Source organism: Saimiri boliviensis, chromosome 1 (genome assembly GCF_048565385.1).
Source record: "Saimiri boliviensis isolate mSaiBol1 chromosome 1, mSaiBol1.pri, whole genome shotgun sequence".
Taxonomy (NCBI): domain Eukaryota; kingdom Metazoa; phylum Chordata; class Mammalia; order Primates; family Cebidae; genus Saimiri; species Saimiri boliviensis.
In genome coordinates, this window is record NC_133449.1 from 66317579 (window position 1) to 66333265 (window position 15687).

Genomic DNA, 15687 nt, shown 5'->3' on the forward strand with positions numbered 1-15687 from the left:
TCAGAACCAGCACTACTCTGGCGGAGCAGCCAGGGCACTACCCCAGGAGAGGCAGAAGAAAGAGGTGGGTGGGGTCTGGGTGGGGCCCCAGCCAGTGACCACTGCCCAGCCCTTAGCCACGGCTTCCTCTTCCAGGCAGCCTTCCAGCTCTGACACAGCCCTGGGTAGCCCGGCCCTCTCCCACCTGCTGTCACCTTCTCCAGCGGGGCCCCAGCTGCAGCGGACCCATGTTCTCAGCCCTGACAAGGTTCAGCCCTGGAAGACTGAGGGGAGCTGCTCCACCACGCTTCCTCTGAGATCAGCTCTCCCCAAAGTCTAGCCTCACTCCCTTCTGCTGGGGAGAGAAAGAACAGTGCATTTGGATCTCTTTTGGGTGGCCATAAGCAAGAAAGTTCTCTTTCATCTTCACCCAGCTAAAAGCTGTTTGCAGTGACCTGTCCTTCCTCCCCAACCTGTACCATCCGCCAGGTGAAAAGGGTGGCAGGGAGGGACAAAAATCACACTGCATGCACCCCTCTCTCTATGTGGCTGCTGAATTCCTGAGGTTTTGGAAAGGTGACACTGCTTCTCCAGTGACTCATCTGAGTGCCTCAGGAATGAATGATTCATCTGTCACTCAACACTCAACCGGTGTTGCCCACACCAGGGAGTCCTGCTGAGTGCCCAGGCTGAGAGAGCAGTGACGGAAAGTGCAGATGCAAAATCCCCACCATGAGGTTATCAGGGCTGCCCAGCCCCAAACTCTAAGGGCTGGCTCCACCCCAGCTCGGGGTATTGCCTCTCCATAAACAGAGTTTCCTGTCCTGTTCTCATCATGAAAGGAACCCAGCCAAGAGTCCCTCAGGTAAAGAAAGGTTCCCTTTGTGAATGTAAACACATAGATCAAAGGGCCTAATTCCGTTGAGCTGTTGATATAGCAAGTTGTACGTTCTGAGCTGAGACAATGTACCCTGGCCTTCTGCATTTGTGTGCCACAGATGGCCCAAGGACTTTGGCCTTGGGAAGAGATGTTTTCCTGACCAAAGGCTTCACCTTAGGGTCCCGAGAACGCATCTCCAGCCCTCAGCACCTTCATGCTATAAACCATGAACTCTGAAATATCTCCTGGGGCCCCCAAAGGTTCTGTGCCCCTCTCTGGCTTCCCTCAAAGAACAAACCCAGTCACCATAAATGCTGCTGTCTTGAGCCCATCTCTGTGACAATTTTTTTTTTTTTTTTTTTGAGACAGGGTTGGGTCCCTTGCTGTGTCACCTAGGCTGGAGTGGAGTGGTGCAATCACAGCTCACTGCACCCTCGAATTTTGGACTTAAGCAATCCTCCTGCCTCAGCCTCCTTTGTAGCTGAAACCACAAGTGTGTGCCACCACACCAGACTAATTTTTAAATTTTTTGTAGAGATGGGATCTCCCTATGTTGTCCAGGCTGGTCTCCAACTCCTGGGCTCAAGCAATCCTCCCACCTCAGCCTCCCAAAGTATTGGGATTACAGGCAGGAGCCACCACACCCAGCCTCTGTGACACTTAAATTATTTCTGAGAACCAGACTGTTTAAGCAGGATTTCTTATGATTCAGTATAGAGCGCAAACTCCAAAGAAGTTTCTGCTTGCAGATTTGAGTACCCAGGTTCTCACAGACCCAAGGTACCCAGGTTCTCACAGCTTGGTACCCAGGTTCTCACAGACCCAAGGCAGCAGGTGGTGGAGGATGTGGGAAATTACCAGAGAGAAGGGGAGGGCTGTGTGGAGGGCAGAGCAGGTGCACTGATGAATACGCTCGCTTCTTACTTTCAGCTCGGTCTGTTCAGGGTGCTTCAGTTGACAACTTGTGGGCCAAACAGAATCACTGCGAATAACTGTGCAGCACCCTAGTCCAGGGCTGTATCAACCCAACAGAAGGAACCCCTTTACCTAATTCATGCAAAGAGTAATGGAAGCCCCGATGCCAGGCACTGTGTAGCTATGTTTACATCCATTGCCTCATTTAATCTCAACAGCGGTAAATGTTACATCCCATTTGGTGAGAACATGAAGGAATGGCGAGGTTCAGTTACTTGTCCAAGGTCACACGGCTGGTAATTGATGGAGGTGAGATCCCAGCAACACTGTCCTTTCCCCACCTCAATCTCATTCTTGTTGATTTACGTGCTCTGACTGTACTGTCACCTCTAACTCTGTGCCTTTAATGTTGCTGTTATAACCCAGATGACCTCAGCCCTCATCTAAAGACTGACAATATCAAGTATTGCAAATAGGTAAAACAACTAGTACTCTCATAGATTGCTGGAAGGAATGTAAAATGGGACAGCTACTTTGGAAAACTATTTGTGAGTTCGTTGAAAAGTTAAACATATACCTACTATATGACTCAGCCATCCCACTCCTACATACATACCCAAGAGAAGAGAAATAAGATGTCTAAAGATTTGTACCTGGAGGTGGGTAGGCATAAGGGAAGAGGGGGAAATGCAGGGGCAAGAGGGGGCTGGAGAGATGGGGGCATCCCTAGGCTGCCTCACTTAGCTGCATTCCTCTGCAATCCAAGTCAAAAGCTGTTGGGAGCCCCATGCCAACATCATGAGGGCCAATCTGAGAGAAGGGGAAAGCCATTGGGAAGCCTGGGCAGTGCTCAGAGGGCCCACTGGTGACCAGGCCCCCAGCTCTGCCCCCTGCTGGTGGGAAGGGCTGGGGTGGGGGCTAAGAAAGGAGCATAGGTAGGAATGGCCCAGGCACAAGAGGAGAGTCACAAAGCAAATAACTGTGTGGACAGTGGACTGCGGCTGGCTGAGAACAGAGGTGAGGAGGACCTGTCGTGGGAATTAGGCAGAGAGCTGCAGCCTGGCAGCTCTGTAGGTGCCCAAAGATTCAACCCGTGCACCTGAGATGCTCATTATGAGCCCTGAGACTCATTCTAAGGCCCAGCCCTAGGTGGGTAAAAGGCTGGCCTGGCTGAATTTGCCCCACAGATGGGTGCCAACAAGCTTCCAGGCTGAAAGTTTCAGGGAGCTGCTGCTGGGTGAGGCCAGGATAGGGCTTGACTCCCTTTGCACTCCCTTGCCACACAGACTGCACCCTACCACCCCAACGCTGCCCCTGACCTGGTCATGGACAGCAGTATTAGCCTGTGAGCCTTGGATTCAGCTCACCCGTGCTCTGAGCCAGAAGACTGGCCTAGATGACTATGGGAAACCATTTCCCTGCTGCACCCAGAGTCTGCAGGTCTTGGTCTAGCAGGCTGGTGTGGCAGAGCTGAAGTATCCCCAAGAACCTCTGGAGGTGGCCCTCCCCACCCCACTGTCCTCTGCCCCTGCCCCTGGTTCCCCGCTTCCATTTCTGCTCTCTGCTGGGATGGAAGCCTCAGCTTTCTGTTCCAGGTTGCTACTCCAACCCCTGCCCTGGCCCCCCAGAACCCCACCTTGATTGCTGTCTACCCCTCCTTGGTGGCAGTCAGCATGGAAGACCAGGTTATTCATACCCCAAAGAGAAGAGACAGTGCCTCCTGGGCTATTTTCAAGCATCCTCAAAATGACATTAGCCCTAAAGAAGAGCTTGGTGGGGTTAGATCTGAGGTGGAAGGACACCCTAATTCCCCACACCTAGCCCAATGTTCATTATCAGGGGTTTGGAGTCATATCTGGGACATCAAGCAGCCCTCTGTCACTTAAAGTGTAACAATGCCTTCCAACTTCAACGAGGAGTGCTCACTCTTCATCACCAGCATTTTGGATGACCCAGGTCAGCACCAGCTGTGGGCAGGGCTAAGGGAGTGCCTGTGGGTTTGTCTGTTCTGCCAAGGAAGCATAGACTCCTTGACTGGAAGGGAGACCTGCCTGTCACCACCCACCCCAAGTTGAAGTTATTCCCTGTTATTCTGTCCTTCGACTTCCATGCCGCCCACCACACCTCCCACCTGAAATATGAACCACTCTCAGTTTCAGCTTACAGAGCTTTTTCTCCTTATTTAAAGTTTTTCATGTTTGTTTTACTTATTTATTTATTTCAAAGATGGGGCTTTCTCTGTCATCCAAGCTGGAGTGCAGTGGCATAACCATAGTTCACTGTTGCCTCGACCATCTGAGCTCAAGTGACCCTCCTGCCTAAGCCTCCTCCTCTCATTTTTAAAAGCAATTTCTTTTCTTGTCCCAAATCTCCATTTTTGCACTGCTTCGTTCAGCCTTGCACATATTCTTTTCTGAGCTCTAAAGTTCTTCCTCCAAGGTCTTCTGTCTTCCCTCCCACTCCTCGATCCCCCTCTTCACCAGTGCAGCTGTTCAGAAGAACAGTTATTTATTGCACGAATGCCACCTACTGTGTGCCCTGAGCCAGAGGAACTAGAGGCAAGACAGGTCTGTCTTTGGTTCAAGAATGGATGTGAACCAATAAATGTAGCCCAGAATATGGCCATGGTACAGTCTAGGTCCCAGAGATATGGAACACTTCCAAACAGGGAGGCAGTGTATGAATGGGTAGTGATTTCTCCCTACCCTGCTTGGCTTCTCTAAAACATGATGGTATGACTGACAAAAATGAGCTCCATCTTTTTCCTTTGTTGAATGCTCCTAGGTACTTCTAGGAGATGCTTGGCATCTTCTTGGAAAATACATACAGTATCTTCTGATCTCTCCCCCTCTCCCCCCACCTTTCTCTCTTTCCTCTCTCTCTCTCTCTCTCTCTCTCTCTCTCTCACACACACACACACACACACACACACACACACACACACACGATTGTCCTATACAAGGATGAAACTACACGTTTGAGAGCTGATGGTCTTTCCAGGCTTGGGCGATACAGGATAGAGAGCAGAGTCTTCCTTATTAAATGTTCTGGAAGAGGAATGGAGCTCCACTAGGCAACAATGGTGTTCTCAGTTGTGGGAAGCCTGTGCAAAGCTGAGGCTGAACTTCAAGGTCTCCCATACTTTCTGATCACACTTACTTACTGTACTGATTAAAGCACTGGTGGCCAGACATGACTCAAAGTTCGCCCCAGACCAACTTAAACAGAGGGAATATGTTAACTCTCAAACAAAATTTGGTAGGTTGATCCAGAAAAGCTCAACCCAGCTGCCTAAAGGAGGTCACCAGGGACTCAGTTCCTCTCAAGGTCTTTGCTTTATTCTCAGCTCTGTAAGGTGGCTCTTCAGCTTTCCCCTCTGTGCAGCCATGCCAGACTACTTTCTGGCACATTGACTAAGAGAGAAGAAATCTGTGCCAGGTACACAATCATTCTCTCTCTCTCTCTCTCTCTCTCTCTCTCTCTCTCTCTCGCTGGAGGTCCACTTTCTCAGAAATTCAGCAATGTGTCCTTGAAGCTCATTAGTTCTGACTGAGTCAAATATACATCTTTGCACCCCTCACTGAGGCCTGGAGAATATAATCCTCTGATTGGCATAGACAAGATTGTATGCTGCAACCTTGGGCATGTAGGCTGAATGTGGGGCACTACAGGCACCATGGCCAGGACCACTGAGGATGGACACAGGGCAGAAGAACAGCAGATAGCCCAGGCACTCTCTGTGTGATGTGGATGACGCGGTCACCTGGGATTTGCTTCAGACTAAACGACAAGTCACCTTGAGATGGAAGACTCTGCTATCTATCCCATATCACCTAAGCCTGGACAGAGAGAGCATTAGCTCTCAAAGGTGCAATTTCATCCATATATGGGACAATTTGTGTAATAGTGGTGCGTGCGTGTGTGTGTGTGTGTTTGTGTGTGTCTGAGAGAAGGGAGAGAGGTGGGGGAAGAAGGGAGAGAGAAAGGAAGAGGAACTGCATACATAAAATGTTCATTGTTGTCACCATCTTCCTCTGGAATATGGGAACACTGGAGCCTTGAAAGCCCTTCCTTCCAAACGCTAAACAGCCAAGAAAAAAAGACCACACATAAAATGTGATGCTGACACTGACCCCAGTCTAGCCTGAGAGGCTGTCCTCATTGAGCATGGCTCTGGAAGGCTGGGGCAGCTCCTACAGCCCCACAGCCTGGAACGATGTGCACCTGGAAGAAAATAGAGCTGGGACTCTGAGCACCTGTGTGCCCAGGCTAAGACCTGTTTCTCTTTGCCAAGGAAGAACCCAAAGCCCCGGCCCTCTGGCACTTGCAGGGACAGACTGAGGTGGGTGGGGAAGTCTGGAAGGGTCCCGGGCCTCCAACTCCACAAATCATCCTGTTTTAATGTAAATGATGATTGCCAAGAGTACAGCATGTTTTCCTGTGTCAGCAGCTCAGTGACTAATGCCCCAAGATAAATGGCTTTGTTTTGCCTTGTTTGGAGGGATTCTGTAACCCTTCTCTCCGTTCCACAGAGTGGACTCCCCAGAGCGCTCCCAATCACAGCCTGGAGCTCAAGATGCCACCCATGGTTCAGGGCCTTTTGCATGTGGTAGGGTCCCTCCCAAGTGCAATGAGAGTCTGGGAACCTGGCCGACACTGGAGGCTGAAGGATCCGAGCCCCCAAGGCAGGGGCTGGTGAGAACCTAGGCTGAATGGTCTGAAGTGATCTGCCATCAGTTCCCAGCAAATGACTTAAGAGGTGCTGAGAGCAGGCTCCATGCTCTCCAGCCAGGCAGGAGCTGGGGTTGAAGGGAAGCTCCAGAAGGCCGGTATGATTAGGGAGAAATGCGGGGCTCGGGATGGAAGGGGAAGAATAGGCAAGTGGGATAAGGAAGAGATTACACTGCCATCTTGTGCCATGTGGGTGTTACTAAGCCAGGATTTTTTTTTTTGCCAGTGGAGACAGGATTTTGGCAGACACACAGTCTGTGAACCCAGATCCACGTAGCTGGAAATCTTGCCAGTAGCACTTACTGGCTTTGGCACTCTGGATGGTATTGCTTCCATTTAATAGATGAGGAAGCTGAGGCTTACAGCAGCTAAGCAATTTGCCTGAAGTCACACATCTAGTTTGTGGTGGAATGTAAACTTAAACAGCAAAGTCCATCTCTAGAGCCAATAGTGTTAAATGAAGGGGAATACATCTCCCCAGCTGTCTGTTGACCTCTGACCACCCAATATGAAACCCAGCTCCTCACGCTTCTAGAAATGCTCCCTTGCTTAGCTACATGGCAACTTTTGTGGTTGACTTTTGCCACCTTCTGCTTTCTGAACACACTTCCTGGTCCATGTGGTATGTATCCCTTCCAGGCTGGAGCTTGTCATAGTCAGTGTAAAGCCCTCCAGAGCTCTTTCTCTCTGCCACCAGGTATGTTCCAAAGAGCCTACTCTATCAGCCTGGTTCCTATATAAGGATAACATGAAACAGGCTCCAGCCAGCCCACAGTGGACAGGAAGTGTGAGTGAGAAATAAACCTCCATTGTTTTAAGGCGTCAAGATGTTAGGTTTGTTGCTACAGTACAACTTATCCTATCCTGACTGATTCTCTGCTCTTTCCAGGGGAGGAAGCAGGTGAGTTCTTCTAGATGTATCCAGAAGCATTCAACAAAGGGAAAGAACAGGGAGCCAATTTTTACCAGTCATATCATCATGTTTCATAGAAGCCAAGCAGGGTGGAGAGAAACGGGCCTAGGGGAGACAAAGATTACAGGGGCTGTGCACCATAGAGAGCTTTCAGACTGCAGGAGGATCGTGTAATCCATTTGAGGCCAGGGAGAGCTGGGCCAAGGAGTCCTCTCTCACGCAGTCCAGATCCAGCCTGGAGCCCAGAGCTACCCAACCCTCACATGAAAGGAGTCAGAGCCTGGCCTCAGGAGGGGCTGGATCACTCTCAGGCTTCTCAGCTGCAGACGGGCATCCTGCACAGGCCCATGGCACTGGTGCCCAGACACCCAGGTGCAGACTCCCTCCTCCAAGCAGTCACTGTGTACAGTGTCCTGGATCCTCAGTGGGTATGAGCCCTAGGAACACAAATTGCAGTATCAGGCATTAGGTAGTGGGACTGTGGAAGGAATCCCCGTAAATGGGTCTGGGTCCTGTGGAAAAGTGTGGGCATTAATCCTGCTCTGGGATCATCTCCTCCCCGCTCCAGCATAAACAGAGCTCTCTATGTAGCCCCATCCTGGATATTTCTAACACAACTAAAGAGAAAGTGGTTAGACTATCAAACCATCTCTTCTGGGTAAGGTGGTCTGAGGCTGGATTTGAACTGGGACAGATGCTGGGATCTGGTTCTCAGAAGAGGGGGAGTAGAGACTTTTCTCTTAAATGGCAGCTGATTGGTGTGGATAGGGGTATGCCTCCAGGTGCAGTGACCCCCAGACATGTTCCCACCACTTTCCCCTTTCCCTCCAGGCAGGGCTATCCTATACTCATTCTTCACCTGACCATCTCTCGCTCCCAGTTCCCCAGCACCAGCCCACTTCCCAAAAACTGCATGAAAGGTCTGATCATCCTTCCTACACAATGCGTTAAGCTTCTTCCAGAAGATCTCAGAAGTGCTGTGCTATTTCCTAGAGAAGCAGTGAATTGTGAAGTCCCCTCTAGCCCTTTCCCCCAGCCAAGATTAGTGATTTGAAAGCTACCTTGGGCCAGGTACAGTGGCTTACATCTGTAACCTCAGCACTTTGGGAGGCCAGAGCAGATGGATCACCTGAGGTCAGGAGTTCAAGATCAGCCTGGCTAACATGGTGAAACCCCATCTCTACTAAAAATACAAAAAAAAAAAATTAGCTGGGCATGGTGACAGATGCCTATAATCCCAGCTACTCAGGAGGCTGAGGTAGGAGAATCACTTGAACCCAGGAGGTAGAGGTTATAGTGAACTGAGATTGTGCCGCTACACTCTACACTCTAGCCTGGGTAACAGAGTGACACTCTATCTCAAAAAAAAAAAAAAAAAAGAGAGAGAGAGAGAAAGAAAAAGCTACCTTGGAAGCAACCTGGAAGTTACCTTGGAAGCTACCATTAGCATCACATTTGACTCTTGCATCTGTTAGAAGAAGAGCATGGAAGAAACAGCCCAGCCCTCGAGATCAGACAAACTTGGGTTTGATTCCGAACTCTACCATGGGCCAGACGTGTAAACTTGAGCACAGGGCTTAAATTCTGTAGGCCTCAGCTTCCTCATTTGTAAATGATGATATCAGTCGCCACATCATGATAGTATCTACTTAAAGGTGAAAAAGGATGAAACAAGATGGCCCTTAGCATAGGGTCTGTCTGACATGCATCACATACAAGTGTTTAATAAATGTTAAGTATTAGTGTGCTCTTCCAAGGGAGAAACAAGCAGTAAGGCTCCTGAAAGCTTCCCCAAGCAGTCAATAAATTTGCTTGATTCAAAACAGGAGGTAGAGGAACAAAACAGAGGCTTGGGGAAACCATGCAAGGGGCCTGGCAAGGACCCTAAAAGCCTGGACAGCTGCAGCACCCAAGTACTAAGCACACTGGTGACAAAGTCTGCGGGCAAGAAGGAGGTTCTGGGCGCCAGGAGTCCTGTCAGCCAGCAGCCTGGAGCCTGCCCAATGCTACGTCGGGTGAACATCTGAACCTATCTGTTCAATGTCCAGAAGAATTCAAAACCCAGCCCTAGGAAAGCTCCTCCTTAGTTGTACCCCATCCACTCTGTCATCACGTTTTTGTTTCTGCTATTGCATTTTTTGACCTTCAAGTTGCTTGTGCATATTTCAGAAGCTGTCAGGCCTCTCCATCCAAGCCAGTGTGCATGAGGAGCAGAGGCCACGGGGAGCACCAGGTGCTGTTCAGGAGCCCAGAGAGACCCAGAAAGGCACAAAATGAACCCAGAAGGATGCCACTTTTAGGGCTGCTTGAAGAAGACAGGGCCCCTTCTTCCTGAAAGATAGCTGCCTAGATGAAGAATTTCATCCTAAAGTATTCCAACATGTGTCAGTCATTTAACTCCAGCCTAATTTGTATGCAAATCAATAAGATGGGATTTTGGGTCTCAGGTGGCAGAGCAAGCAGGTACCCAAACCTTACCCCTCCATCCCAGCATATAGGAATGACAGATATGTCATTAATTTAGAATATATGTACGTAACTGTGTTAAAGAGAATAAAGAAAGGAAGATCTTCACATGTGAATAATGGCAAAGGAAACTAAAGCAGGAGCTGCAGTGCAGCTAAGAATTGGGAACAGAGAAGTGTCACTGGGATTAGGGCTGCTATGTCAAGAATGGGCTACTATGTGAAGCCATGAACACACAACCCGCCCACCAGGGAGGCGGCAGACTCTGCTCACCCACCTACCCATGTGTCTGGAAACATATTGCTTGTCCATGGCCAGAAACAGAGATGGTGCCCAAGAAAGAAATTGCTCCCCATGTCAATATGAAGTTCAGAACTACTCCATCCACAGGGAGATGACCACAAAACAAAGTTATGAATCAGAAAGGCACAAGATGAACCAAGAAGATGCCACTTTTAGGGCATCTCCAACTCCAGGCCCTGGGGATCTGGTGCTAAGGAAACTGCAAAACTACCCTATAGAGAATGCCATTTAGGAGAATACCTCCAAAAAATTGAACTGTCAAAGGAGATTATCCGCAAAAAAAAAAAAAAAAAAAAAAAAAAGAGAGAGAGAGAGAGCTGTGTAATTTACAAACATGTACAGGAAAAAAATAATAAAGTCAATTCAACAGAAGGCAAGAATGAAGGGGAAATGAATTAGCAAAGAAAACCCATGGTGAATAGGAACAAAAATGGTATTGCCAAAGTAAGTAAAAGTATATTTATACTCATAATAACAGATATAAATGGGTCAAATCTTTATTCAAACAAATATTTCATAATGACCTTTACCTTCCTTAATTCACTTATATGCTGTCTATGAAAAAAAATCTAAAATTGACACAGGAAGGTTGGAAATAAAGTTATCCATTAAAGTGGCATAACAGCCAGGCACAGTGATACACATTTGTAGTCCCAGTTACTTAAGAGGCTGAGACAAGAGGATCCCTTGAGCCCAGGAGTTTAAGGTTACAGTGAGCTATAATTGTGTCTGTAAACAGTCGTTGCACTCCAACCTGGATCTCCATCTTTAAAAATAAAAAAATAAAATCAGCCAGGCAGGGTGGCTCATGCCTATAATCCTAGTGCTTTGGAAGGCTGAAATGGAAGGATTGCTTAAGATCAGGAGTTCAAGATGATCTTGGGCAAAATAGCAAGACTCCATCTACAAAAAAAAAATTAAATAAAATGAAAGTTAGCCAGGCACTGTGGCACTTGCCTGTAGTCCCAGCTACTCAAGAGGCTGAGGCCCAGAAGTTCAATGTTACCGTGAGCTATGATGGCACCCTGCACTATAGCCCAGGCTGCAGAGTGAGACCCTCTCTCTAACATACATACATAAATAAATAAATAAATAAGAGGCCAAGCACGGTGGCTCACACCTGTAATCCCAGCACTTTGGGAGGCCGAGGTGGGCAAATCACGAGGTCAAGAGATCGAGACCATCCTGACCAACATAGTGATACCCCGTCTCTACTAAAAATACAAAAATTAGCCGGGCATGGTGGCACGTGCCTGTGGTCCCAGCTACTCAGGAGGTTGAGGTGGAAGAATCACTTGAACTCAGGAAGCGGAGGTTGCAGTGAGCTGAGATTGCGCCACTGCACTCCAGCCTGGCGACAGAGCAAGTCTCCATCTCAAAAAAATAAAAAAATAGGAATAAATTAAATAAATTCTTAACAATTTAATGGCATAACCATAATGCCTTATATTCAATTAATGACACACTTAAACTATGCAATTGATAGCATCAAAAAAGAAATGGACAAATCCACAATCAGAATAGGCCACTCTCTCAGAGACGAACAGATCATGCAGTCAAACATTTCTCACATTATAAAAAGATTTAAACAATAAAATTACAGGAGATTTGATGTAATAAGAGTCATATAGTACTTTGCACTCAACAGAAAGCACACACTCCTTTTAAGTATATATGGTCATTTATATTTGACTTGCACTGTCTGTCAAAAGAAGTCTTATCAATATGATACAGATAGAGACCATATGTTCTGACCACCGCACAATACAACTCAAACCATTAATGGAGGCCCTCTTCAAAAAAAAAAAAAAAGTCCAATATATTTGGAAGCAAACAAGCAAAACAATCCCACTGCCAAACAATGTATGGGTTAAAGAAGAAATCACAATAAAAATTATGAACGTTTTAGAACTGAACAATGATGACAGAGAAGAGCAGAAGGGCATGGCACATCAAAATTTGTCAAGCTATACCCAGATAGATGTGACTAAACCTAAATATATTTACTAGAAATTGAGAAAGGTTTAAAATAAATGGATTGGGGATTCAACTCAAAAAGTTGAAAATAGAATAATGGGAAAAAAACAAAAGGAAATAGTAAAAAAGGAAATGATAAAGATAAAAGCCAAAAATAATAAAACAAAAAGAAATAAAAATAGAAAGGAAAAATGAAATAAAAAGTTTTTGAAGAGCTTAAAACCAAGCTATCATTTGTCCCAACAATCCCATTACTGGGGACGTACCCAAAAGAAAATAAATCATTCTACCAAAAAGATGTATGTACTTGTATGTTCATTGCTGCACTACTCACAATAGCAAAGACATGGAAACCACACAAGTGCCCATAAGTGGCAGATTGATAAAGAAATGTGATACATACAACTATGGAATACTATGCAGCCACAAACAAGAATGAAATCATGTCCTTGGAAGCAACATGGATGGGGCTGGAGGCCACAATCCTAAGCAAATTAACACAGGAACAGAAAACCAGAAGTATCATATAGGAGCTAAGCACTGAGAATGCATAGACATAAATATGGGAACAATAGACTGTGGACTACTAGATGGTAGAGGGAGTGGTGTGGGTTAAAAACTACCTATCAAGTGCTATGCCTGCTATCATGGTGATGGAATCCATACTCCAAACCTCTTCACACAATATTCCCAGGTAACAAATCTGCATAAGTATCCCTATATCTAAAATAAAAGTTGAAATTTTTTTAAAGAGGTTGTTTGGAAGTAAATAAAACTAATGAAATACAGTTATACATCATTTAACGATGGTGATAACATTCTGAGAAATGAATTATTAGGCAATTTTGTCACTGTGCAAACATTGTACTTAGTGTGCATGTACACAAATCTAGATGTTACAGCCTACTAGACGCTAGGCTGTATGGTATGGCCTATTGCTCCTAGGCTACAAATCTGGACAGCGTGTTACTGTACCGAATATTGTATGCAATTGGAACCCAATGGTTATGTATTTGTGTATCTAAACATAGAACAGGTACAGTAAAAATGTAGTATAAAAGGTAAAAAATTATATACCTGTAGAGGACACTTACCATGAATGGAGCCTGTAGAACTGGAAGTTTCTCTGGGTGAGTCAGTGAGTGAGCGGTGGGTAAATGTGAAGGCCCAGGACATTACTGTATGCTACTGTAGACTTTATAAATAATTAGGCTACACTTAACTTACATCAATAATTTTTCTTTCCTCAGTAACAAATTAACCTTAAATTACTGTAATTATTTTTACTTTATAAGCTTTTTAATTTTTAAACGTTTTGACTTTACACACTCAGCTTAAAACACAAACACATTATACAGCTCTATAAAAATTATTTATTTCCTTATTCTATAAGCTTTTCCCTATTTTTAAAACTTTTTCTTTACTTTACAGCTTTTTGTTAAAAACTAAGATATAAAGACACACATTAGCCTAGGCCTCCACCGGGTCAGGCTCATCACTATCTCTGTCTTCCACCTCCGCACCTTCACACTGGAAGGTCTGCAGGGGCAGTAACATGCATGGAGCTGTCATCTCCTATGCTAACAATCCCATCCCGGGTATCTCCTGAAAGACCTGCTTGAGACTGTTTGACAGTTAACCTTTTCATGTAAGGAGAAAGAGTACACTCTAAAATAATTATATAAAGTATGGTATAGCAAATCTATATATTAATGACAGTCATTTACTATCATTTTCAAGTATTACATGCTGAACATAATTGGACATGCTATAATTTCATATGACTGGCAGCGCAGTAGGTTTGCTAGCAGTGTGTTGCACTATGATGTTACGATGGCTACACTGTCACTAGGTGATAGGAATTCTTCAGCTCCATTATAATCTTATGGTACTACTGTCATATATGCAGTCAGTTGTTGAAGGAAATATTGTTATGTGGTGTATGGCTATATAGAAACCTTTGGTAGTATGGAAAGCAAATGGAGAGCTAAACAATACGTTATAATAATAATATTTTCTTTAACATATTATTAGAAACAAGCATATATAACTACAGATACATTGGAGTTATTCGGGGGGGACTTCTGATAACTACTTCTATATTTATCATGCTTTTTGATTTTCTATATTTTTGGCACTTCAAAAGCTGGAGCCTTGCTGACCATGGAGAGAACACTCTCCCAGGGCTAGTCAATTTCTAGAGATACTAAAGAATTTCTTTGCAAGCATGCCTTTCAAATGCAAACTAACCAATCCAGAGTCCAGACCCCTAACCATCTCCTTTATGGGGCTCTCACAGGTCTCTCTCCCTCTGGGTCACTATCCAGCCACTCTAATCACCCCAGAGCCAGGTATCAGGCATCTAGGAACAGCCTCTACGTCCCAGAGCTGCTGAAATTATTCAAGCTAGCTATCCTAAGCATGCCTACCCTGCTTCCCCCATTCCTTCCCATGGAAACTACAGTAAAGGTTCTTGCCCACATTTTCCCCACTCCCTCTGCCTCCTAACTGATCCCTGTGCTTCCCAGAGTCCCTCCCACTTGCACCTATGGTGTGTTATGCCTTCTCCTCTTGGAACTGTGAGTAATAAACCATGTTTTCAATGGTGGCTGTCTCCTGATCTGTTGGCCTCACCACACCTGAATAATAATAAAACCCATATTTTAAAACAACTTCATTGCCATTCCAGAAGGAGAAAGAGGAGCAGATGGACCAACAAGGAAACATGAGAGATGGACAATATCTTTAACCTCAGAAATAAAAGATCCTCTGAAAAAACCAAGCATTATTAATGGAAGATGAGCCAAGCTTAAATATCTCCTGGTGAAATATTAGGATGTCAGGGATAAAATTTAAAATCCTTTATGTATTTGTACGGTGGAAGGATGGTGGTGGCTTACCTTTCAGGGTGAAGAGGACTGAACTGGAATCAGACTTCTCCTCTACAATCCTAAATACAAAAAGAAATATGACCAATATAGTAATATCTACAAAGTTCCAAGGGGAACAGATTGCAATTGAAACATGAAGGTTATAATTCATTTGTGATGGCAATTAACACATTTTGAAGCATGTAAACATTTAGAATGTTTATCACTCCCTCAACCAACCAGAAATATTTGTTCAAAGCAGTGCCAGCTGAGCAATAAAAAAATGGAAAAATTAGTAGAAACTGGATACATAAGTAGAAGTTAGATAATAATAAGTAGAAATTAGATATATAATTAGTTAACTTATTAAAAATTGATATTAACATGATTTGAAAAGTAATAGAAATGTCTAAAATAATCACTGAAAAATAAGATACATAAATGTAAGAAACAAATTCATGATAATAATCTTCATCTAAAATATCATTATCTCAAGAAAAAATGGGAACTAGAAGTGGGGAGGCAATTAGCAAGAAATCATCCTACACAGGGGAAATAAATACATACCATGTTCTTTTTGAGGCTGAAGAAACAATATACTCTCTCTCTCTCTCTCTCTCTCTCTCTCTGTATATATATATATATATATATAT

General features: G+C 45.1%; 1 long non-coding RNA gene across 1 annotated transcript in view; it reads right to left on the reverse strand.

The window, feature by feature from the left end:
• Positions 1 to 15687, reverse strand: part of LOC141580784 (uncharacterized) — a 238736-nt gene that overhangs the window by 176240 nt on the left and 46809 nt on the right. Inside the window, exon 2 of the long non-coding RNA XR_012513111.1 lies at positions 15065 to 15114. This is a non-coding gene — a long non-coding RNA (uncharacterized LOC141580784). The remainder of the gene's footprint in view (positions 1 to 15064; positions 15115 to 15687) is intronic.